This window comes from Periplaneta americana, chromosome 16, assembly GCF_040183065.1.
Source record: "Periplaneta americana isolate PAMFEO1 chromosome 16, P.americana_PAMFEO1_priV1, whole genome shotgun sequence".
In the NCBI taxonomy this organism is placed as follows: domain Eukaryota; kingdom Metazoa; phylum Arthropoda; class Insecta; order Blattodea; family Blattidae; genus Periplaneta; species Periplaneta americana.
This window is the reverse complement of record NC_091132.1, coordinates 121541793-121569778: the sequence shown is the minus strand read 5'-3', so window position 1 is coordinate 121569778 and position 27986 is coordinate 121541793. Positions and strand designations below refer to the sequence as shown.

Here is a 27986-nt window from a genome sequence, read left to right as displayed (position 1 = left end):
TTCGATTAATTAAAATGTGCTTCAGTAAAACGTACAGCAGAGTTCGTATAGGTCCGTTCCTGTCACATGCGTTTCCAATTCACTGCGTGCTAAAGCAAAGAGATGCACTATCACCTTTACTTTTTAACTTTGCTATAGAGCATGCCATTAGGAAAGTCCAGGATAATAGAGAGGATTTGGAATTGAACGGGTTACATCAGCTGCTTGTCTATGTGGATGACGTGAATATGTTAGGAGAAAATCCACAAACGATTAGGAAAAATACGGGAATTTTAATTTAATTTTAATAGGTTTGGAAGTAAATCCCGAAAACACTAAGTATATGATTATGTCTCGTGACAAGAATATTGCACGAAATGGAAATATAAAAATTGAAAATTTATCTTTTGAAGAGGTTGAAAAATTCAAATATCTTGGAGCAACAGTAACACATATAAATGATACTCGGGAGAAAATTAAGCGGAGAATAAATATGGGAAATGGCTGTTATTATTCAGTTGAGAAGCTTTTATCATCCAGTCTGCTGTCAAAAAAATCTGAAAGTTAGAATTTATAAAACAGTTATATTACCGGTTGTTCTTTATGGTTGTGAAACTTGGACTCTCACTTTGAGAGATGAACATAGGTAAGAGTGCTTGAGAATAAGGTGCTTAGGAAAATATTTGGGGCTAAGAGGGATGAAGTTACAGGAGAATGGAGAAAGTTAAACAACACAGAACTGCACGCATTGTATTCTTCACCTGACATAATTAGGAACATTAAATCCAGACGTTTGAGATGAGCAGGGCATTTAGCACATATGGGCGAATCCAGAATTGCATATAGAGTGTTAGTTAGGAGGCCGGAGAGAAAAAGAAATTTAGGGAGGCCGAGACGTAGATGGGAAGATAATATTAAAATGGATTTGACGGAGGTGAGATATGATGATGGAGATTGGATTAATCTTGCTCAGTATAGGGACCAATGGCGGGCTTATGTGAGGGCGGCAATGAACCTCCGGGTTCCTTAAAAGCCAGTAAGTATTAGATTACATTCCCGGAAAACATCAAGCGTCGTCTATTGTGCTGTGTTTCGCAATCATGCTGAGGCTCAGGTGTATCTCAGTCAACCAGTGGCTTTGTACTAAAAAAGCTGATGTTCGATATTCAAATTTTTAACGTAAAAATCTAGCAATTTCTCCGTCCTCTTTTTAGTGAGAACGATACTTCAGACTTTCCACCAATGTTGGACCCCGAGCACTGAAAGAAGACCTTGTTAGGAAATTCGGAACAGTAAAGCACCAAAGAAAGATATTAGCGTTTTCTTATTGTGATCCACGATTTCTCTTCAGTAAATTCATTCTATATGCTATTTGGTTGTCAGATGTATTGATAATTCACTATTTTCTGAAACGACAACGTTCATCATTGAATCATTAAGCCCGTTTAATTTTCTTATAGTTAAGCGACAAATTCACTCCCTATAACCGTGCTACCGGCTTCCGTAATGCGGCCGAAAGACAATTTCAAAAGAAACTGATGGACAATCACCCGATGTTTCCAATAATTTTTAATAAATTAAAAGTAGAATGAAAATGTAATTATTTAATTAAAAACGTTCTCAGAGCATAGAAAAAATACGACTTGGAAGACCAAAGAAAAGATGGAGGGACAAGTTAGACTTTTAACTCTTTTGGTGACGGAACAGTACACATGGGCGTAATCCATCAATATTACTATTGATGATGATGATAGTGATGATGATTATAAAAATACTATATAAAGTGTTGTATGGTTTAGAGCTTTCTGGGTCAAATCATGTCGTCACCTCCTCCAATGTTTTTTGTCTAGTACACTTTTAAACTTTATGACTTTTCTAATGAGCTACGTAAAGATTAATTTTTCGGTCCTACAGAATATATCTGTATGGATTCGTAACAAGCTGGACTTGGACTCCCACTTTGAGAGGGGAACAGAGATTAAGGGTGTTTGAGAATAAGGTTCTTAGGAAAATATTTGGGGCTAAGACGGATGAAGTTACAGGAGAATGGAGAAAGTTACACTACGCAGAACTGCACGCATTGTATTCTTCACCTGACATAATTAGGAACATTAAATCCAGACGTTTGAGATGGGCAGGGCATGAGGCACGTATGGACAAATTCAGAAATGCATATAGTGTGTTAATTGATACATCGGATGAAAAAGGACCTTTGGGGAGGCCGAGATGTAGCTGGAAAAATAATATTAAAATGGATTTGAGGGAGATGGGATATGATGAAAGAGACTGGATTAATCTTACACAGGCACCGATGGCGGGCTTATGTGAGGGCGGGAACGAACCTCCGGGTTCCTTAAAAACCATTTGTAAATAATAAATAAAGTAAAATAAATAAACAGAATATATCTGTTATGGTAACAATGATTATTAAAGGAGAAAAATTCGCGGGGATCTGTTACCATAACAGATATATTCTGTAGAACTAAAAATTAATCATTACGTAGATTCTTCGCCCAACAGCGCATATTACTGTGAAATCCCGGCCACCAAGTCACTCAATTGGGTGCGCTCCTTGTATAATGGTAGTTGACTTAATATATGTCAACATAATATATATCGAACTTGTAGTCAGGCCACAAAGGGAAAAACACTAGAGGAGAGGCATTCGTTCCGGCTCTGTGGATTGAACTTCGCCGTAGCTCAGTGGTTAGAGCACTTGGTACGTAGAACCACGGACCCGGGTTCGATCCCCGGCGCCGGAGCGAATTTTTCTTCTCTAATAATCATTTTCTAACGAGATTTTGCATTGCAGAACGCCTAAGAACTTTGACACGTGAAAAATTCTTGCAATCGTCGGTCAGAGTTCATGGATACATGAGGAACATAAAACATTCGCTGTTGTATAGGAAATCGAGAAGTACATACAGTACATTCCCATCATCGATCCACAACAAAAGAGCTCCTCGTTCGTACTGACTGTCAGATTCAGCAGGAAGCACCACTCTCGTCCAAGGGGCGTGGGTGAATCAAATTGTTTTGTTTTGTCCTTCGTTATTATTATTGTTATCTCAGGCCTAGGTCTTAACCAGGGCACACCTCATGGGGCGCGTAAGGAAAAGTCACAACACAGTTGTTCCTTTTCGGAAAGGGAACAAAACAGGCGTTCTCATGTATACAGAATGATTCACGAGGAAAAGTAAAAAATTTAGGATGTGAATTCTGAAGTCATTGTGAGTCAAAAAGTTCATATGAATATGGGTCCGTTTTCGAACGGTTACGGAGATATGGCTCTTTGATTTCACAAAAACTTCTGACATTTCATTGTACTAACTCGCATTTAGAGACATAACGGACAAATTTAAATTTTATATTTACGTATACATACATACCTAATATTCTAGACATCGGGGATGATGTTTTCGCACTTTTTCAAAGGTACCTCCTTCTGCTTCAACGCACTGTTGCGCTCGGGCTTGAATCGCGCTCGTCGTTCGGGAGAGTTGCTCGTGGCTGTTCTTTATCGGCGTGCAGCATCCAAAATACGGTCGATTAGCGCTTCTCTTGTTTCCACCTTCCTTTGCTATACCAAGTCTTTCATCCAACCCCATAGACAGTAAGTACTCTTCGATATGGTACCCTTCTGTTCGGAAAGCGTCTTTCATATTCAGCGACAGCACGCAAAGAACTTCCATCGCACAAACCATAAACATACACAATATCGGCGTATTCTGCTGTCGAAATTTATAAGGCATTTTGAAAAACACAACTTAATACTTAATACTTTCGATAACTGTACCTGTATTGTAGGTAGCTGACTGGATTGCTGTGAATTGATGATAGATGTAGGCTATTTGTGTTATTTGCGGGTTCTGTGTCATTACATCAGACAAGGGCCTTGTCTCACGTCTCACATCAGCAGCATATGGTAACGTATGATTCACATTGGGGCGAGACGTTTTACCAAAAAAATGCATCTAGTTCCGCCATCTTTCGAAAACGGACCTATGTTCATATGAACTTTTTCACTCAAAATGGCCTAAGATATCGTATCCTAAATTTTTTACATTTCTTCGTGAATCACCCTGTATGTAAGCAATGTAGGCATAAAGAGCGAGCTTCCTCGCATTTCTGCTTTAATGCTTTGTCTTGGATGGAGTCAGGTATAAAAAACCTGGTAACTGTTCTTTACGTATACTTCTTATTGATGTTCTCAAAGTACTAAGACAAATGAGCAATTTTAACTCGAATAACAGAAAGACACGTCCGTTCATCGCTTGTGGATTACTTCAGGGATATTTAGATCTATAAATCTTTTAACAGCTCTGCTTCTGAATAAAATAATGAACCCATTTCCTTCAAATAAATGTGTTCTAGCAGAAAACTTTAATCACCAACTCTTAAATAAGAAAAACATTTGTCTAAATAAATTAAATTTCCCTGATGCAACTAGACTCAATTCTTCTTTGAGTGAATAACTAGTAACAGAGGGATGATACAAAGTTTAGAAGGAAACTGAAGATTATTTTGGGTACATCTAACTCTTCTTTCCATAATTATAAAAACAGAAAGCTGAACATACTGCAAGAATATCTATCGCCCCGTTACATGAACAAAAACGGCGATATTATTTGGCGTGCGAGAACACGAGATCATTTTGGGGGGATTAAAAATTATGTGTTTGCTCATCGTTCTCACAGCATTAATGAGTTGAAGACTATAACTCGTAAAGAGAATGAAGACATCTCCGCTGAAATATTGCAGCGAGATACGACGAAAATGCGTTAACGGAAGCAGATCTGGAGTAACACAGGTTCTTGCTTGTCTGACGCTAACATGACAATTCATATATAGTGAGTAACAAAAATATTCGGACATCCGTCAACTAACAATTCAATGAAATATATTTATATATAAATATATAAAAATTACTTTTCTTATTTTTTCCCTAAACGTATCCCATTTCATATAAACATTTTCAACACAAGAATTCCAATTAACTTAATTTTCTTCTAATTATTAAAACATAAAGGAAAACATTTGATTTCTAATACTAACAAAAATATTCGGACACTTTTGATAACAAAGAATGCTATTCCAGCTCATTATTAGTACCTTGTAGGACCACCCTTCTGTTTAATAACCTCTTTCAGACGGCATGACATGCTATGTACTAATTTTTTTGTTATGTCTATAGAAATTTTCTCCCATTCTTCTTGAAGGCTTCTAAGGCTTCTTCAGAAGAAATAGGCCTTGATCCAACCGTCCTGTCAAGTTCTCCCCACAAATGTTCAATAGGGTTCAAATCCGGCGATTGTGGAGGAGGATGAAGCACTTTAGGGCATTCGTAGTGCAGAAATTCTTGTACAATATAGGAGTTATGCTTGGGATCGTTGTTCTGGTAAAACATAAATTCCTTTTCAATTACAAGCTTTTCTGCGCTTTTCACTAAATTATGTTGCAGGAGGTGTAGATAGTCTTCCTTCTTCATGATATCCTCGATGAACACCAATTCACCAACCCCAGAAGCTGACATGCACCCCCATATCATCATATTTCCTCTACCGTTTTTAACAGTAGCTCGTAAATTCTTGGTTTTCATTTCCTCCTTAGGCTTTCTCCAGACCATTTGTCTACCATCGCTGCCAAAAACATTGAATTTGCTCTCATCAGAAAAAAGAGCCTTTTCCCACCAATCTTCGCCTTTATTTTCATATTCCTTAGCAAACTGAAGTCGTTTACGTCTGTTCCTTTCACAAACATAAGGCTTTTTTCGTGCTATTCTTCCGTTGTAGCCCCGTTTATGTATTGCCCTCTTAATTGTTTGGGCATGCACTTTTTTACCCCTAGCCGATTCAATTTCAGAAGCTAACTTCGGGGCACTTATACAAGGGTTCTTTTTTATCTGTCTGATAATAAGAGAATATTCTCTGTCTGTGAGGACTTTTCGGCGACCTGTTTGCTTTCTCAGCTATATTTGTCATCGTTTTTATATCTGAGAATTATGTCAGACACTGTACTTCTCTTCATCTGAAGTAAATCTGCAATATTTCGAATGGTTTTCCCTTTTTCGTGATGGAATATCACTAAACGCCTCTGATTAAATGTTGTTTGCTTACCTTTACGCCCCATTTTGTGTTCCGCCTTGCTGAAACGACAGCACAAGTAAGACTAAGTAGTCTCGCATATTATTGAAACTCGGTACTTCCACCTACTTTGTAATGTAAGTGATCAACAGGGGTGTACAGAATAGGACCAACAGGACTGTCCGAATATTTTTGTTACACAGTAAATTGTATATTTGTTTATTTTTATATAAATATATTAACATAACATTTCATTAGCAAGCTCTTTTTATGTCCATATTATGCAAATTGTTTTATTTGACGTAACCGCAAGCGTAATTTCTGCGTTTTTGCAAACATGTTTAGTAACATACACATTTGGAATATTAAGTGTCCGAAAAATTCTGTTATTCACTGTAGGTCTGCGAGATAGGTAGACTGCCCCGAGTAGTATGGTAAATGTATTTGATGGCTTTAGAGCAATGCATGGTGTGGGCAAAGATGAAACAGCCTGGCAGAATGATCGGCACGCAACTTATTCCATCATGGGTGTAAAAACACCTACTTGGACTGAAGTGCTTAGGGATTCTCCATTTCCAGTGCGATAAGCATCTCTATGCCTCTATACTTCCATCCAATTTGTGAGCTTTTACTAACCGAATTAAAGACACAAGACGGAACTTTTGTGACGTGTGGTGAGCATGACACCAGTCTTCATCTTAATTATAAAACAACACTAGAAATCACAATGACTACAGCCAGGATTGGTACCCATGACAGTGACCTCTATGTAACGTTAAAGCTTTTCGCCGTAGCCGTTACGCATACTGCAGCAGGATATGTTAAATAATTAATTGATTTTGCATTGATTATACATCAATAGCTGTTGGATAATGTTTCCCTGCATCACTTAATATTATTACTACTCCTACATTTTGCAAATACATTAGGACTGAAAGTGCAAAGAGACTTGGCAAAACATACATATACAGAACATTTCGGCTTTAATGTTTCGAAATTAAAACACCTTTCAGTATATATATATATATATATATATATATATATATATATAAATATAAATATATATATATATATATATATATATATATATATATATATATATACACATCTACTGACGAACGATGACGTTCAAAACTAGACACCACATATACACAAAATCTGCTTGAGTCTTAACTGAACGTGCGTTTTCAACTTACGTCTTTCAATATTCTCTCCATATTGTATGCGCACACGCATGAATAGTTCAAACGTGTAGATCAGTGATGTCAAAGCAAGCGCATTTTTCTGACCTTGACGTCGTGCGCGGGCATTAAGCGCTAGGTATGCTAGAAGGAAGAAGCAGCCTTTTGGATTAAGAAAACAGTGGTGCACAAACTTCAAACGCAACGTGAAATTTTATGTCGTTTTTTATATGGCTTCTTTCTGTTTGTTATTTTCTATATTGTCTGTAAAACAAAAGCACTAACACCTATTTCTTAGCCTAATATTGCAGTTCTGTTTTAAACGTTAATAACATAATAAAGAGTAAAGAAGGAATATTCACACAAATTCCATAATAACTACAACTATACTGTACTAAGTGAATTAAACACATCATTCATAAAGAAAGTGTTATCCCATAGAAAGACACTGAATATGACATGATAAGTTGAAATTGATATTGATGGTATCTTTAGCCTTATAAAAGTAATCAAAACAATATTATAGTACGAAGCAAAGTTGTCTAGGTATATGTTTTAACTGTAACTAATACTACATAATAAAACTCTTATCGTATTATGCTTTTAGGTGATATTGGTGCGCAACTTTCTGTTATCAGAATATTAAATTATCTCGAAATCTGCTGAAGGTATAGAGCTGACGTTTTACCAACACATAGACACATATCTTTCGTTAGTGATGTAACAGTACTTGCTTTGTTAATTCATTTCCTTACAAACATTTTTCATGCGAATATTTTCAAACATTTTATTTAATACACTATCTTCAGTAATACGTATTTACGATATATTAGATTTAGGAAAACATTGTTTTGGTACCTGTAAGGCTACTAAACAAACATATCTGAAAATTTCACTTTTCTGTAAAAAGGTTGAGAAAATATTCCTTTTGAATAAAAAAGCAAACTTGTAAAAAATGAACATTAAAATTAAAACTTACATTCTTATAATGCACTTATACTTCTCAGGCAAATCTAAAAATTAACATGGATACAGTTTTAATAAATTCTCTTCCGTTTAACCATTGAATCAGTGCTGGCCATCCCTGAATATAGCTCGACCAAGCGACATATACTACCTCTTTCGTCTGTCTCTTTCCTTTCCGCTGTAAAGCGCTCAGGCTCTCCTGGGCTCTAAAGCGCGCGCTTGCTCCTATGGGCATCAGTTGACATCACTGGTGTAGATGCTGCTTTACAACATATCCTTGAATTTATAAACCGCACTATTACCTATAGTTCAAGAGTATCAGTTCACTTCCATGAGAGATTGAGAATTTGAACTCAACGGTTATACGAGATGGAGCACAATCTCATATTACTCGTATTTCTACTCTGAGGGAATACCAAATCAAACCCTTTCCTAGAATTTATCGACATTCTAGAAAATGCGACGTTATCCCATGACGAATCCTCGAGACAATCTCGCCAAATATGATTTGTGTATTACCCACTTTATCGACATTAAATAATGCCATAGTAGGTACAGTACTTTAAATAACTAATGTTAAAATGACGCTGCAAAATGTTTTCAGATCATCCACAGAACGCTCAGGCTATCACGATGTAGAAAGGTTTGCAAGATGCTGTCAGATAAGTTATAGAATGCTGGAACTATGCTATGTTTTAGATTGGAAAGCGATCACATAAAAACGCAAAGAAAATGAGAAAGATGATACTTGACATGTATGGCGCTATCGTTAATTAAGGGGAGAGGATGGTATTTTTTTAAACTTGTTTTCCTATTTGGTGTAAAATATTAATTTTTGTATGTCTAGAGCTCATAGCTGTAGCAACTCAAGTAAATGTAAATATTTTGAAAAAAAATATTTGGGGGCTCAGATTTGAAAAAAAATACCCAATGCAGGGATTTTACTAAAAGCTATATATCTAAACCATTTTTAACCCTCAACTGGTATCGCTTTTTAAGTGTACATTACGATATCAAGCCATATGGGTCTATATTGACCCATAGATACCAGTTGAGGGTTAAAGATAGATTCAAACAGTTTTTGCAGTGTACTTGCAAAAGCATGTTCTACAAACTGTTTGTAAAAAAATTGTTGATATTCGTCCCTGCGTTTGTAAAATAAATTATTAAATTTTAGTAACACTTTTTCGGTTTCCTTTTTCGCAAACAAACTGACATGTTTTAAAAATGAAATCAATTAACAAAATTCTGTTACAGGGAAACGTTTCGTAATAGTCTAAAGAATTTGTGTTCTATATTTCATGCATGTATCTTCAATAGTTCAGAAATTATATCCATTTTTGTCTGGCAATGAAGCATAAAAATGAAGTTACCGGAAACAACGATAAAGGGGGCGTGCGATTTAAAATCCATAGCGCAGGAAGTTTAAAAATGGCGTCTCAACATCTGATAAGGGCACAAATACGCACAAAATGTTATGCAATGCATTCCACACATGTCAAAGGGTATTTTAAAGAAAAAAATTTTTTTTTTAATTTAATTTACCGGAAACAATAATAAAAGGGGACGTGTGATTTAAAAATCCATAGCGCAGGAAGTTTAAAAATGAAGTCTCAACATCCGCTAAGGGCACGAATACCCACAAAATGTTATACAATGCATTCCATACATATCACAGAGTGTTCTAAAGAATTTTTTTTTTTTTAATTTACTCATTTTTCACCAAAAAATATCGTCCTCACCTCTTAATTCAGTACTTTTATGGGCCTACCTACGCATGCGCATTGCAGAAACGATCAAGCGCAGTATTCAACTTTAGCCAGTAGAAAGACCAAACAAGGAATGACAACCGAGACAGCTACAGGATGATGTCATTTCTCTCAGACGGCAATTAAGTATAAATGTTTACATTATAAATTATATGTTTATAATTACGTGCATTACAGTGAACAAGCGAGCTCGAAGTGGAGATATAGCTACTTTCAGAAAAACTGCGATTTTCCTCGAGAGATTCTCAGTCTTTGACTCTAACTTACATTTTTATTACACGATAGCATATGGAGATGCGTCACCACACAGCATTTGCAGCCAAGAATTCACGTTCTGATAGAGCTTACCTCCGAATTCCATCAATAATGGTGAATCCTGTGCAGAGCTCTCCTCCTGGCTGGATCAAAAGGTGAACCTTCCAGGTCTCGAGCGACATTACTGTTGACGATGGAATCTGTAAATAGTTACAAAATGTTGAAAACATTAAATTTGCATACATGGTCACAAAACCCTAACACACTGTCACAATTTAATCACCGCGAAAGTGTGTAATTCCATGTCTGACTTTGAACATAAGGGAAACAAATCAAAATATTTTCATAGGCGACAAGTCAAATCATGATGAATTGAAAATCCCTTTGCGACTTTTCATTTCTGTACCAGTTTTCTCGGAAACTATCAGTATTTCGATCTAAATTTTTTTAAAGCGAATACAACATTTAAACGCCCGGAAGACTGGGTTGTCCGCGGAAAGCAATAAGGTCGGGAAAGTTGCCTAATTCCGTGATATGTTTTTTTCACTGAATGTCACGGGGTTGGGTATCTTGCTAGGAAGTTCACCGATGTCTCAAAAGTAGGCGAAAGATGCACTCTTTCAAAAAAGATGTCTGTCGCTATAGTCCAGGAATGTCAAAGCGCCTGCACTGTGTGCTCTCAAGAACCTGCAAAACATTTCCTTTAGAGCTATGATTGCACTTTATCTTGCTGAAAAGTGAACCTTGTTGGATTTGTATTGCTTGTAGTATGAGCACGTAATACAGGCGACTTAACATCCTTGCTATATAGCCAAACGGCAAAGCTTCGACTGACATTCAATTTTAAAAATGTATCACGGAATTAGGGGTATCACTGAAATAGGCAACTTTATCCTCCTTTGCTTTGAAGTGCGATCAATTTTCTCAGTTCGTTAATCTGGAAAACCAAAATGTAATTAAAAATGTACTGTTAAGAACTATATCTGCATCAGTTTTAACCATCTTGATAGCTCAGTTGGCAAAGAACTGATTTACGACAACCTACGATCAGAGTTAAAATACTGAAGATGGCAAAATTATAGCCTATTTGTGGTAAACAAGCCAAGGTTGTGAGAGTTTTTTGGGGGGGTTCTCTGGATTTTCCTCGCCGTTCCATTAACACTCTTCACATTCCCCTTCATTCTCATTTGCGTCTCGAGAAACAGAACACTACTTGTGTTTGCGTGATACCGAATCAATCATCTGCCACAGCGGGTGTTTCTCATGGTTTGTCCAAATATTGTTAAATGGCAGTGCAAGTGGATTCTAGACGTTTCATAGATATATTCATAAGAGATTCTTCTTTTCCTGAAGAAACAATTCAGATAGATCTGTCAAGTACAGGAGACCATCCAGATTAATTTGATTAATGGAAAGGAATGCGTGGTATGGAGGATTAACGAAGAAGGTCAGCTGGCAACACAATCAGCATTCAACTCATTTCGGCACAGATGAACAAAGCTCCTACCTATATGGGCTGAAAATTTTCCATGTGTCGCCCAATAAGTACCTCTACATCATTATTTAATGTAGAAAGTGAACTATTCTATGGCATGTTTTCATTATTATCCATGTTTCACTGATTTATTTTCTGTACCGTAAGATACCACGTATCGCCTTCCCTCCAGTATCACCTTGTTGGAAGTAAGATAAACGCTGAAAACATCATCTACTTTTTATTGCTGCTTTATTAGTATAGTATCACACTACAGTCATAAGCCATTAATTACACTGGAGAACACATTTTTCCTCATTTTCTCTTGCGTTCGGGCGCGGGTTCGATTCCCGCTTGGGCTGATTACCTGGTTGGGTTTTTTTCTGAGGTTTTCCCCAACCGTAAGGTGAATGTCAGGTAATCTATGGCGAATCCTCGGCCTCATCTCGCCAAATACCATCTCGCTATCATCAATCTCATCGACGCTAAATAACCTCGTATTTGATACTTCGTCGTTAAATAACCAACTAAAAAAATAGGCGGACAACAACGCTTAAATTTAACCTAAACAAACATTAATTATGTTTTACAAATATTATTTAAAGTAAATCGTAGAAAACTGTGGAATTTAATGCTAATTCAAGGATATCCCAGACATGTTATTTCAATTATTAAAAACATGTATGAAAGAACATCCATCAGCATTGATAAAGGTTTCACAGAAAATAATAAAAATGAATTAGTTAATTTAGGAGTAAGACAGGGCTGCCCTATGCCGCCGACACTTTTTAATATTTATATGGACGCAGCGATTGACGAATGACAAAATCAGCTAAGATATAATTTTAAAATCAATGCAACAACTTTGAATACAATACTGTTCGCCGACGATCAGGTTGTTTTTGCAGAAAATGAGAATAGTTTACAACTAGCCACATTTCAATTGGAAAAAACAATGAAAACATATAATTTAACAATCTCGGCAACTAAAACGAAAGTTATGGCATCACAGGGAAAATATCTGAGAAGGTCTAAAATATTGATAGATGATAAAATTGTAAACAGGTACCACATTTTAATTATTTAGGCTGCGAAGTTACATTCAATTACGAAGAAGACCTGAAAAACAAAGTTCATAAATTCCAAACTATATGTGGAACTATCAAGAGAACTTTAAAAAATAAAACACAGAAAGAAACAATGCTTAAATTCTACAAAACTATGGCAGTACCAATTTTGACTTATGGCTCGGAGAACTGGACAATGAATAGAAAGGATAGAATAATTATAGAAACTGCAGAAATGAAGTTTTTTTAGATATGTGGCTGGATACTCCCTCACAGACCATATGAGAAGTGAAGAAATACGAAATCAGCTGAATATATATAATTTAAATTACAAAATCATGAATAATAAACAAAATTGGCATGACCATATACTCAGAATGATGGATAATATACCGGCAAAATGAGAAATGAGATATAAACCCCTCGCAGGGGATGGGAGGATGTCTTCTGAGACGAAACAGATCAACTTGGCCTATCTAGATAATGATGATGACAAACATTATTTTTCTTTATCTTTACAGTTTCTAATGTAAAAAAAATTCTGATTAACAAAAAGCATATTTTTCAGTTTTTAAAAAGAGATCATGGCTTTTTCGATTAGATGTAAACTCTGAGGAACTCCCTGTTCCAGATTTTAATAGTTTAGACTCTCTTGAATATGAAAGGAGGTGAACATAGTGAGGAAGATCAGCACGCTTGTGATAAGGTGCATGAAGAAATTGTAGAAACCCATCCATGACACTCTGGAAGCAAGGATGCTAAACACTGTGAATGAACAAATTGTCATCCGAGATAGGATTATATTTCTCTCACTTCACATCAACATTGACTTGATGAAGCAGTTCAAGGTACTGAGTATTGATGGTAATTGTTTTCAATATTCAGTTTCTGCTTTTCCTGCAGATATGTTGTATGGACTTCAAATTCATGTCTTTGTACGTGACGAGGAATTTGTCAGGAAGATGAATGACAAGAAGAATGCTATATGACTGTTTTTTTTGTGGCAGTTATAAAAAAAATTCTCGGTAGGCTACCGAACATTAAGGTAGACGAGTATGAGCTTGTGGTTCGAAGAATGTAATTGGTTTTCTGCGATCTTGGGGTGCAACATGAGTGCAAAGATCCCGTTCTTGAACAGTCGCCCTGATCAATTTCCCAAGAACCTTGGAGCTGTTGGTGGTATATAGGGACAGAGCTTCCATTAAGACCTAAAGACGATGGAAGAGAAAGGACGATGGAACAAGCATATGATGGATGGCAGAGTACTGCTGGGGTATCAAACGAGATTTCAGTGAGCAAGTCCACAAACAGAAAAGTATAAGCGCAAATTCTGGCTGAATAGAACCTATTTCATTTTTTCATGTCATCTATATCCATTTCCTTGCATTACCTGCCGTCCGTATGTAGAGCAGCTTGCATGTTATTTTCAAGAAAAAAGAATTACACTAAGATTTGACTGTATTAGACATAGTGTATGTTTAACAAACCAAACAACTGCTTTTATTTGGTCATATTTTCAAACTGCAATGCATATTCTGATATATCTACATTTTTTGTGAATAAATAAAGAATATCTCCGCCAAAGTGGTGTCCAAGTTGGCATCCATGTTTAAAATATTGAATTGCATTCTAAAAAGCTAAGATTAAGGTGAAAAATCAAAATGTTGAATTGCAAAGAACTATAGCTTACAGAGAAAAACTTGCTTCAGGTATGAAATCAGCACACCCAAATTATAGTCCCGTCGCTCATTTCCGGCAGGCAATTACGTTGCAGGTCGGCTATATTTAAACGTGTGCGTCTTGTGATTCGCTGATGATGGATTTCCTAAGGCTCGATAAATACTTAATATAATCGCCCGCCATTTTGGCTCTTTCGTTGGCGTTCGAAGAAAGTACACGAGGACGTTATTTTCCGCTCAATTATTTTCTGAATTACACTGCGTTTGATTTATTATCATAGAAGCTACGACATGATAATGTTTAACGGTGTGGCAAATAGATCTGGTAGCTCGGCAACGAAAGAACAAAAATGGCGAACGATACTACCTACTGTCATCCTCTGAGCAGTTTAGTGCTGAGAGGAGGAATGCGGTTCCGACTAGTCTAGCGCGGTACTGGAGTAGGAGGGAACAGTGACAGCGGCAGTCTGGAAGGAAGTGCAATCATACTGAAAACATTCGCCTAATTTACGAGAGCAGTATGCCTATTAGTTTTCTAACGTGTTTTTGGCGGATAGAGATACAAGTATTGTAGAAAATTTGATCATTTATTTATTTATTTATTTATTTATTTATTTATTTATTCTGGTGAAGTTAAGGCCATCACACCACCAGAAATATAAATAAAACAAAATAAATAAAAAGAAAAATAATAATACAACTACAACAATATAAATGAAAAGAAGAATCGTACTATAAAATTTAGTGATTAGTAGAATTGAATTAAATTAGGGTAATCAATTTAAATATACTGTACTGCTGAACTCACTTGAGAAGTAAAACTACTTGATTTGTATTTTAAGATATTACCAACACATGATTTTCGCATGACATTATAGGAATCTGTTTTTGACGATACCAATCACACATATTCTAAAATTCCAATAGAATAAAACCAAAAACTTTTCCACAGCATGTTTCCTTAAAAATGACTTGTAACAGTGAAATATTTAACATGAGTAATTCATATAATATTAACATAGCTAACATCAGGGAGACGTTTGAGCAAAAACTGCAACAATATATTTAATATATTAATAACAAAACCATATAGACCTAGGTAAACAATATGTACTAGTATATGAAATATTCACACACTACTACAAACTGAAGACTGCATATTTTTGGACGATTAATACTTCCCACTCCGCTCGGCTCGGCTTGGCTGTAGCAACAAAAGAATCTACCTGCAACCCCGCCGCACCGATGGCAAGAATACCTCAGGTCCCAGCGCTAAACTCGCCGGAGGAAGACAGTACCGAGACTTTATAGAGCCTTCACTTCCTAAGACGTAAGCAAAGAGGAAGTCACGCCGGGATAACAGCGTTGCGACTATAGGTTAGAATAAATACTGGTAACAATGCAACCAAAAGATTGTTCCTCGTGTTATTTATACGTACATGCTGTTTCATAAAATAAATTAGGTACTATTTAAGCTAAAAATATCGAAATTTTGTAATAAATTTATTAATACACTACGAGGCACCCCACAAAAATATCTGGAAGTTTTTCTTTCTTTCTTTGTCCCTTATTTTCAACCCTCTGTACAAACACATTGCAAGACTGTTGTGATGTGTTGGTCGTTACGACATCGTAAGTCGAAATAACAAAATACACCATATTGAAAATCGTCAATATGTGACGTGAAGTAAAAGATTCGTAGGACACGCCATATAACGACACCGCTGCTGTCGCGGCAGGCAGGGGGGAAGGAGGGAGGGTTAACGTGTCGCTGACTGACTGATAGGTTGCTGTATCGACTTCGAAGACAGAGAGTCGGAGAAACAGGCACGCCGGCTTGAATGACAGCGGAGACAAGAGAACCAGGGCGTTGTTTTATCACTAACTGGATTCCTGATCTGAGGGGAAAGAAACATGCACTTGCACGAAAAACCGGTCAAATTTAATTTAACTTTAATCGTCAAAATGTCACTTCGAAGCTTTTTCCACAAGATAACTTCGTTTGTAATACAACCGCAATTGAACTGAGGTGTGCACGTTTTAGGAACGTTTAAAAATCATGTGGGCTTATATATTCTTGGTGACCATGGTAGGTGTACGAAATGAGTAGATTATCTGCTCTATCCCGAGATGTGCCAATTTCTAATTTCCTTATTTAATATTAGGAACTACTGAAGGTATCATAGTGAAATTTTTACAAGATGAAAATACAAGAAATCTAAGCAAACTAAGGCATATTTTATCAATAAATATTTAATTTCTAAAAAGTATTAAACTTTTTAAAATAATGTTGTTATTCTGCTATTTTTATGCAAATTCACCATTTTTCAGAAACTATAAATTCTGCAGTGCTTGGGAAAAGTGACACAAGTCAGTTTTCACAAACCTTTTTTGATAATTTATTGACAACTTACGGAACATCTGCTCGCTTGGAAAAAAATACATAAGTATTCCTCCCATTACAATAATTCATACAGAAAAAAATCAAATCGACATAAACCAGTGTTAGTTGTCAATAAATTATCAAAAAAGGTTTGTGGAAACTGACTGATGTCACTTTTCCCGAGCACTGCAGAATTATAAAAGGATGGAGTTTTAAACATATGTTGACAACAATACAGTACATACTTAAGTGGACTCACATTTAAGTAGTGTATGTCTATTAGTTCGATAACAAAAATACCTTTGATAAAGAATAAGAATATAAATGAATTCTTTTTTTATTTTATTTTATTTTATTGGGTTATTTTACGACGCTGTATCAACATTTAGGTTATTTAGCGTCTGAATGAAATGAAGGTGATAATGCCGTTGAAATGAGTCCGGGGTCCAGCACCGAAAGTTACCCAGCATTTGCTCGCATTGGGTTGAGGGAAAACCCCGGATAAAACCTCAACCAGGTAACTTGCCCCGACCGGGATTCGAACCCGTGGCACCTGGTTTCGCGGCCAGACGCATAAATGAATGAATGAACGAATGAATGAATTAATGAATGACAGGGAAATTGGTAGAGAAACATTAAAAGGTACGTAAAAACACGTCCTTTTAAGGGAAATTGGAACTGAATATTTGAGCTCCAAGCCTGTTGGCCATATGTCTCACTCCGAGTTTCGCTGTTCCACTAAAGGATCTCTAGAAAGTTTCGAAGAGGAAATCTAAAATCGACATAACCTAAATGGGGGAGGAAGTGTGAGGAGTATGGCAAAAGAAGAAAATACAATCAACATTATTTTAACAGATCAAATATTTTTTTACAACTTGTGTAACAGAAATAGTCAGTTATTGATTACAATCAAAACGTTTTAAATTTTATTTTAAATAGAAAAAGCTCCAGATAAAACCAAGCATAAAATTGAAAGAGATTTGACTTGAAAGCAAAATGTGTTAAAAATCTTATATGATTTGGGATTCATTGTCATTGTGTGTGTTTTTTAATTCAAATGGAGATTCCATTAACTATTTAACTAAAATTATTAGTGTTTATGTGCTGCATAATTGAGGAGTTTTTCTGGAAAACGATATAAGTGCTAGGAAGTGTTATTTCGTTTTCTTAATTGAAAACATGTTATGTACTGTTGCCAATTCTATAGAAAAGTTACTGATACAGAAACAAAATTGGGGCCACCTAATTTTACTAAGAAGGAGAAGACACGCTCTGTATATCACCGAATTAAATCAGATTGTGTGAGATGAAAGTGTAAGACGTACTGTTTAAAGTCATACCTGATATGGGTGGCCAATGACCCCTCGTTTTGAAAATATTGGCTATTGTTTGTGACATACTTCAGTTACGTGCCTAATAGGGAAGCATTAGACTACGTAACAGCGTCGCTCATATGGTTGGATGCTGAGTTGTCATCCAGGCAGCCCTAGTTCAAAACCTAATGCCTGCTCATGTTTGAAACTTATTATTATTATTATTATTATTATTATTATTATTATTATTATTAGAACCAAAAGGACAATTTGGCCCAACAGTGCAAAGTCAAGTAGATGAACTCACTTCTAAATTCGGAAATATATATGTAACACGTTCTTCATCAGGAAAACTGACATCTCAACTCCATAAGCAATACCTGGAGAAAGCAACCAAAAGGACAATGTGCCCCAAGAGTGCAACGTCAAGTACATGAACTCACTTCTAAATTCGGAAATATATATGTAACACGTTCTTCATCAGAAAACTGACATCTCAACTCCATAAGCAATACCTGGAGAAAGTAATAAAGACATATGTGAAAGAGCAGTCATTTCTTCTATTTCTGGACTCGTCGGAAGGGTAAGTAAATCCTTCTTTGTATGATGAAATATTTACAAATGAAGAAAATGAAGTAACGTGCAACCTTAAAGTGATTTCACCCAAATGTACTGGATTATGCCAGTCCTGTGATGTTTATTTTTTTAGACAGGTGAAGATTTTTATCAAATATTTGCAAAATAGCTCTTTCTTTTACAAACTGGACGACAAATTGCTTCAAGGGAGGAAACCCTCAAAATTCACTCCTTAAATCACTTTCAGTTGTCAGCTCCTATATTCAAAGTCATGTTGAAATATGCGTGGTATGCATCAAAATTAATAAACGAATGAGAAGTGTTTGTGAATGTGAAAGATATCTGTTTCGCAGCAGAAGTGCGGAAAAATGTGTGTGACTGAGGACAATCTCCTTTCATTTGCTGTGCATGGTGTAGGAAATATGTATGTTTTGTTATGTGTTTTTATGACATTTATCATAATTAATCATGTACAAAATGAAGTGGAATAGAAGCAGAACAGACACCAGTGACCTGCCTACGTGAGCAATATCTCCTTGTTTATCCTTTACAATACAATGTTAGTTAATTAGTAATTTGTTAAAAAAATCATGAATCGTTCAATACATTGAGAAATATGATATATGTAAATAGATTACTGTGATCACACTATTAATAATTATTAAAAGAAAAAAATATAGGACCAATTAAGATTCGAACTCAGGTTGTCTGAATAACAACTCAGCACCCAACCATGTGAGCTACGCTTTCACACAGTCTAATGCTTCCCTATTAGGCACCTAACGGAAGTATGTTACAATAGCCAATATTTCCAAAACGAGGGGTCATTGGCCACCTATACCAGTTATGACTTTAAACAGTACTTCTTGTATTTTTATCTCACACAATCTTATTTCATTCGGTGATATACAGAGCGTGTCCTCTCCTTGTAAAGGTACGGTCACACATCGCTACTTTTGCTGCGCAACTTTTGTACTGCAGCTGCAAAAGTTGCGTGTCGTGTTCACACGTAAGCCAAAAGTAGCGAGCTGCACTCTACTTTCGTGCTGCGCAACCCGAGTGCTGCAAAAGTTGCAACTGGAGGTTGTGAGTCTGTTCACACACAAGGCGCTACTTTTGCAGCCGCAGTCATGCTGAAGGTTTCCATCTCCGTGTTGACTTCTCGATATACATTTTGTGGTTATGTTCGCATTGTTAAGAAACTCATGCGAAAGCTTCCTTATCTATTATTTGCTTTTCTGTCGTATCTAGTATTCAGAAATTGGCATTATTTTTACTATAAAGCTTTTAAAACGCCTATATACTTAAATGATAACTAATAGTATATTCACGTAATCAATGTTGGCAACCCTCCTGTTTGGAACTACGCTACGGAAATTTAAAAAAATGAATTATATCGTCAGCAATTGTGCTCAGACTGTGTTGTGTATTTAATAACTCTTACAAATAATTTACTTTCATCACATTTAACATTAAAATATATCCAAACAATAAAAGTAACGCTGGCACATTTGGGTGGTAACACTGGTTGCAACCGCAGCAAAAGTTTCAACAAAACCGATATCAAAAATGCTGCGGCTGCAACCCTGAGAACCCTGTTCACACGTCGCTACTTTTAAGCTGCGCGCAGTATGGAAAAGTAGCGGGCAGCAGGTTCGGCAGCCGCTACTTTTCGGGTTGCACAGTTGTTCACACGTCGCAGTACAAGAGTTGCGCAGTTTTTTGTACTGCATCGCTGCAAAAGTAGCGACGTGTGACCGTACCTTAAGTTCCTGATAAAAGAGCGCCAAAATATATGCTACTTGAGGACAGTCTTGCGAAGCTTGATGCCTACATAAAGGAGGACTGCTACCAAGACTGCCCGTTTTTTAGTTCCGAATCTGTACAAGTGCTAAACATTTGCCGAAAGAGTGCGCTTGGTAAATCTTCATTACCGTTTTGTTTTCATTTAATGAAAATTGTGTCATTTGGCACAAACACTCTTCATTTCCCTAATAAATTACCTCGTACGTATAAAATACGAACAAAATCTTTCGAATAGTTTAGAAGAATTTTCTGCACGCAAATATAAAGACAGACGATATGCTCAAAAGCACTTTCTCGCTATCAGAGTTGTTGAAAACGTGCACTTCCGTGAAAATTTCAAAACTGATTTTCTGTGGCATTACAATATTTTATACTTATCACAATGACAAACTAGAAATCTCTTTAACACATGTACTGAATCAGTAATAGAGCAAAACTCATTTCCACAGTTTGCTACAGACAACCCATTCTCGAAGTGTTGTAGCCATGTACTCTGTCTACATTCAATATGCATGTCCGCATTAACTCCTACATTGCACTGTGTGTCATGTATGATCAGATCGACCTGCACGTACCCTGAGTTATGCTTGCCTTAAGTTTAAAACATGGTCTTGGAGTAAAGCTTCAAGGCACATAGAACACTCTCGACAGGTACACGAATTGTTTGAGTGCATTTCTTTAATTTCTACAGTTTTCGGTTATCAAGCATGATATTAGATCATACATTGTGACACATTCTTAAGCTGTCAAATATTCTTATTACTAGACAATGGAGCGAGATGACTTATCGTTGAATGTAGGTGCACATTTACTATATGTTACATTTTTTTTTTCATTCAGACCATTGATTGAACAGGTTTTAAACGTAAACAGACGACTTCAACATGCTACTGTATCTCCGTAGAGTCAGAAGGAAAAGAAAAATAGCGTACTGTAGTACTGTAGTACATACCTTGCAAGGTTCAGTCCTCGTCATCATCGATGCAATTACCAGCATTGCAGTAAACTACGATATATTCTCATAAGTTGTCGAAGCTGAATCGTCTTCGCCTATCGCTTAAACAGTTTTTGTATCGAGAGAATTTCTGAAGAAAACCTCTAAAATGGGGATCACTCAATTTCTTTAAAGGAATATTTGTACTGAGCATCATGTTGCACGTGTCGTTAGACCCGCACAACTAAATGATGATGATGATGTAGATGGTTTCTCAGATTTCATTTCAACGCATTTCCTGTGCGATGTACTGTTGCAATGTTTCTCTATAGTATGAGTTCCGGTTTTTATTTCAATTTTACATACATTACACACGATATTTTTCTTCGTTAATATATAAAATGTCACTCTCATACTTCTTAATTGCATTTCGTATCTCTAAGCGAATTTAACGTTTTGACTTCGATATTATGAATGGATCAGCTCTGCACTATTCAACTCGTACTAAATACTTGAGCAGGATAACACAACTGCACACATTGCGTTGCAATGTTGACCGGGGTTCCTTCGTTATGTACGCTGCTGTACTCGCCAGGTACACAAAAAGACGGACGGCGCGGCACGTGCCATATACTCTGATACGAAACAACTTCACTTTTCCTTAAGTCATCCCGCATCCACTGTCTACTTATTACCATGCTCTCTTACCATGGAAGTAAATTAAGATCTAAATTCCGTGCTTAATTGGTTTTCGAGGACAAATCCAGGACCAATTCTTAGACTTCCTTTGGTTCATTGTAGCGCGGAGGGCCTTAGGTCATGCACACTATTCCATCCCGGGTAGTACAATGGGTCCACCCGAGCGGCCTGCGTGCGAGAACAGTACCAGTATCTGCCCTCCTCTAAAGGGGGAATAATAGATAGATACTTTGTCCCATTGTGTGCCTTACACGTGCGTTGATTGTCAAAGTTTGATAGGTGGCCTGGTTGGCATTCATGAACTCGACGCTAACATGTGGGCCATCTGCCTCAGTCCTGATAAAGCTAAGTTCCATCTTCAGAAAAGTACTTGATAAGCTCGTGGGCTCGGAGTCCCAAACTCTTCCTACATTATTATTGGAAATCCGTACAGTACCTACTACAGTACTTCCAAGACTTCATCTTACAAGCAAACATTCTGATTGGGACAGATAAAAAAGTTTTTTTTTTTTCTTTCACCATGTTAATAATGACAAAAAAGTGTTTACAAATTCTGTACAAATTCTGGCCACTGGACCGCAATTACGAGGCCGTCCAGAAAGTGATTTTCCCTGGGACCGTTTACAGAAAAAAGCACAATTGTATGGAAAGATTTATTTAAACAGATAGCAATTGTTGCGCTATTTGTCAACATATCCCCCACTAGAATTGGAGACAATTGTCATACCATGAGATCAATTTTTGTCGTAGAAGTCAGCCGCCTGGGAACCAGCGTTTGACAGCCGTCTGCACCTCTCTGTCGATCTATGAAATATGACAAATATCTCAATTCCGGTGGGAAATATGTTGAAAAATAGCTCAACAATTGCTGTGTCCCAATACATTTTTCCAATGAAATTGTGTTTTTTTCTGTTAACGGCCCCTGGCGAGTTCATTTTTTTACGGCCCTCGTAATTGCGGTCGAGTGGCCAAAATTTGTATAAGCACTACTTTTGACATTATTAACATTGTGAAAGAAAAAAATTAGCTTTTTTTATCTGCCCCCATCAGAATGTTTGCTTGTCAGCTTATTTTCAACTACTGCAGATGATAGATGAAATGAGAGGAAGGTGAAAAGTGTTGGTGGAATGATAGAAAGAAACGGAAGTATTCCGAGAAAATCTTCTCCAACGTCTCATTTGTCCGTCGCGAATTCCATCACAACCTAGACGGGAATCGAACCCTGGCCGCCTGGATGAAATACCAGCGCGCTAGAACTTGACCCTCAGGCGCGGCTAAATGCAATGTAATTAATATGAAGCACGTAAAGAGTTCTCTCTCTGAATGAGAGAGCTGTTTGCGGTTTTTGACCCAGTCAAATTCAACTTTGGTAGTTCTCATGCACTCCTACCATCCTAACTTCCGGAGTAAAGAATTGCGACTTACATCTGCCTCGTATCGCAAATGAAATTCAGGTTTGCAAAACCGTAAAATTTCATAATCGAGGTTCATTAGCTCAAACCCAAGAGACATCAATGAATATTTAAAAGTGTTAAAATTCACAGCTTGACTTCCGTCGTAAGGGAAGTAAAACCGGAATCACATGTCACTTATTTACGGTATGTGCAACAACAATCGAACCGAGTAGCTCAGTCGGTAGAGCAACACACTACGGACTATAACAACCTTGGATAGAAACACAGATGTAGAGGTGCTTATCGGGCGGGACATGAAGCTACTTTAAGGGGTTAGGTACAGCTTACAGCAGTAAAATTTAGAAAATATTTAACTTTTTTTTCCTCCATTACTGTATCTTGTACAATAATGAAAAACAGTATGTGTAAAATATTGTCCTTTTGCTACCGGTATATGAAAAAAATATTTTTACGCTTTAAAAAAAATATTTATTTATTATTTTTTTTTTTTCAAAATTCAGTTCACTGTGCAGTGATGAAGCGTTTCCCACTTAACTCAAAAGCTGTCCAATATTCTGTGATGAAACTTCTTGTGTGTATTAATGAATGTCATATCTACAATATGATGCAAGATCACTTCTCTATCTTTGATAGATTGTCTGATAAAAAATAAGTTCATTTTACAAAATGGTCAAATGTCAATATTTTCTTCTAATACAAAATAAAAAAGAAATATTATTTATTAAGGAATGTAGTTGAAAGAGCATGCTATTGTAAACATGAGTTTCAGCAATAAAATAAAAGAGAGACAACATGAAAAGTTAACACGTTTATGAGTTATGAGGGAAAAGCTTCATCACTGCACAGTGAACTGCACATTTTGAATTTTGAAATAAAAAAAATGTTTAAATCGTAAAAATATGTTTATTTTTTCATATAGCAGAAGGACAGTGTTTTACACATATCAATTTTCATTATTGTACAATATACAATAATGGAGGAACAGAATGTTGAATATTTCCAAAAAATTTACTCCTGTAAGCTGTACGTAAACCCTTAAGCACTTCAGTCCAAGTAGGATATTGCGCACCCGTTACGGAATGAGTTACGTGCCAATTGCGTTGCCCGACTAAGTCGATTCCACTATACGCAACACTACACACACCCCTGCAACCGTCAAAACCCATAAACTATACGTTTGGTGTGCCTATCATACCTCATAGATTTACCTTGAATCGTTATGTTCCTGCAGGGAGGAAGGTAAGATTCTATGGAGTTCCGACGCTTCATATACAGGTCAATGAGTCGTTTAGAATCACCACCACTATCATTAAATTTACCAGTCATAGGGGGAAAAAACCTTGAGAAACATGTATCACGGCGAACGATCGATTCGGTGGTACGCAAACACAGGTGATGCCCTATTTTTGAGATGGATATTATAACGAAAGGGGAATGTGGAGAGTGTTCTTAGGATGACGAGAGGAAACGACAGAATTCCGAAGAAAATTCTCACAAAATTAGCTTTATCTGCCATAAATACAACTCCACAAACGAACAGATTTGAAATAGGGGGCCTATTCCACTATTCAACTTTTCAACCTTTCACTTTGCAGTTTGTATTTTTCATTGGAGTTTTCGTTCCATTATCACGTTTCTAAACTGCTTCATAAAGTGAAAAGGAAAAGTAGAGGGAACTTTTCAAATATATTGGAATTGAATTGTAATTTACGGCAGGGGGGCCCTATGGTCCAGCACTGCGACCTGATACGACTAAAGGCTGGTTGACAATAAACCGGAAACGGAAACGACAACGAGAACGAGAACGGAAATATTGTTAAAATAAATGTGTTTAAATGTAACCATTCACAGCAGTTAATTGTGAATGCTCACATTTAAACACATTTATTTTAACAATATTTCCGTTCTCGTTCTTGTTGTCGTTTCTGTTCCAGGTTTATTGTGAACCAGCCTTAAGGATCGCTGCTTATCAAGGTTCCGAGCATGCAACTCCTCTCGTCCGTAGGCCAGCCCTCTTCGTTCGTCGCCAGCCGGCGATCGGGGAATGCTATGAAATGGTGACGAAATGGAGAAATGTGACAGAATGATGCAGATGCCTAATATGGGGAAAAACGAGAGAGCCTCGAGAAAACCCCAACTGCGACCTTGTCCGCCACAAGTGTCACTATGGATCTTTAAATGAAAAATCCCAAATATCTCTGGGATTCGAAACCGGATCGCCTGCGGAGGTTTGGCCACTCAGCCACTGCAGGGGTTTTTCAAATATATTACATTTCTTTCACCATTACAATAATTTTGAAAAGAGAATGGGATTTCTGTAAAGAACCAAGTCTCTTTTCCATTAAGATTAAATTCATTATACACTCTCAAAACAATTAGAGGAACACTTTTAATAAATTGAATAAGTTAGTGTCTTTTGAAGCTGTGGTGCTAAAAATTGGACAATATGCAAATTGGAACATTAATTTAATCTAGGGATACAAATTTTAAAGATCCATGGCCTAATTATAGAGTAATTACCTGAAATAACAAATATGGAGAAATCTTTGATTACGGAAGGCACCGTCAACTTCTAATTGGTAAGCTTTCTGAAGTTGCTATAGTGACGAATGCTGATTACTGCCTTGTTTATTAAAGTCTCTGACAAAATGAGGCATTTAAATGAGTTTGAAGTGCATCATGCTCTACCTTCTTTTACGACAAGGTCAATCACTGAGACAAGTGACTAGAGAGCTTGAGGTTTATCCTTTCGTGGTGTCCAGGTTACGCAACAGGCACAGAGAGACAGGTCAGTACTGTAGAAGACCTGGCCAGAAAATACAGAATCTCATAGGGACCATGCCACGAAGATGCCAAGCTGTCATCGAATGTCGTAGAGGCCACACACGATACTAGACCCTTATAACGGGTGTTTAAGTTTGATAAGTAAGGACAAGATTCAATTTCTTATACAGTGCAATGTTTTAAAAAGTTGTTTGTTGACATTATTCATTTGTTTTTATTGAGATGGAGATAAATGTGGCCATAAATAACCATAAATAATATACTTTATCCATGACCATAACGAAAAACATGCCTTTACTAAATACTTTTGCGTTTGTAAAGTAGGCTTTTATTCAATATTACTTTATTTCACTAGTGAGATAAAGACTTTACCTCACAGTTTGAACTTTATCTCACAGTTCATTAGTATTTTCCTAGTACCCGGGTACACACGTATACTTTTCCATTGAACTATTACTCAAGGAGTTAATATATTAGTTACTAGATGTCACTACCTCTACTTCTTTTGTAGCTAGAATACAATATACTGAGTAAATAAAACTCAAGAACAGTTTTTATTTCTCGTCAGAAAAGATACAAAACAATTCACAACAAAACCGTTGCCAAGGAGAGCTGAATTTCCATAGCCCACTCCGTTGTATCATGAACAGACGTAGGCCAGTTGTGACTGCAGAACTCAGAGCCCTACACTTTATTACCATTTCTTAAATATACATACACTCAATCAATCTCCTTCTCTTTTCTCTATCTGCTACGTCGTAATTTGTACATTACATCCATATCTAATATGCATCTTTTTAAAATTTTGTAATAATTTATCTTTTGGAATTCGAGGGGACTTGAACCTGCGAAATTGGGTTTATAGGATTTTAAAACAACACGCGTTAGCAAACTGAGCTAAACAGACACGATGATTAATTAAGTTTTAATATTCCTCTTAAGTTTATAGAAGTAAAATGTGAAATTATTTTAATCACATTAGTCCCGTGAACACTTCTAAATAATCCCTGAAACTTGAAAAAGACGAAAATACACGTTTAAAGTGAAAAAATATGTATTAAAATTATATAATTAATTATAATTTGTTATTTATCTAACGCCTTAGATACCATTCTTTACTAATCATGGCCTCCTACATCATGACCTACCTAGTACACGTATTGATTCTAAAATCCATGCCATGATATGTGATTACATGAGGACTTATTTTCAACATATTTTCTTTTATAAAACATAATTTTTCGTTATGGTCATGGATAAAATTACGTATGGTACTTGTGAGCGTGATCTTTATTGCACTCGTGTAATTTAAGCACTCGTGCAATAAAGATGCACTTACCTCACAAGTACCATAAATAACTATTATTAATTTCATATCTGCACTTTTATCCAATTAAAAATATTTAAATAAATCTTAGTGTTCCTCTAATTGTTTTGAGCAGTGTATTTAGTATAGTTTTGCTTTGGATTAGAAAAATGTAGAGGAGAGTGAAAATTTACTATTAGGTGATTTAAGTGACGAACCGTCCCCCCTAAAAAAGAGAGGAGTATATGAAACAGAACTGATTTCCAATTCTGTGAATGTTTTTGAATTACGCCAACTCAAGCAGATACTGTATTATA

The 27986-nt window shown here is 36.4% G+C and overlaps 1 long non-coding RNA gene across 1 annotated transcript in view; it reads right to left on the bottom strand.

The window, feature by feature from the left end:
* The window catches only part of LOC138691180 (uncharacterized), a 231559-nt gene that overhangs the window by 188355 nt on the left and 15218 nt on the right, over positions 1 to 27986 (bottom strand). The window contains exon 2 of the long non-coding RNA XR_011329760.1: positions 10327 to 10433. This is a non-coding gene — a long non-coding RNA (uncharacterized lncRNA). The remainder of the gene's footprint in view (positions 1 to 10326; positions 10434 to 27986) is intronic.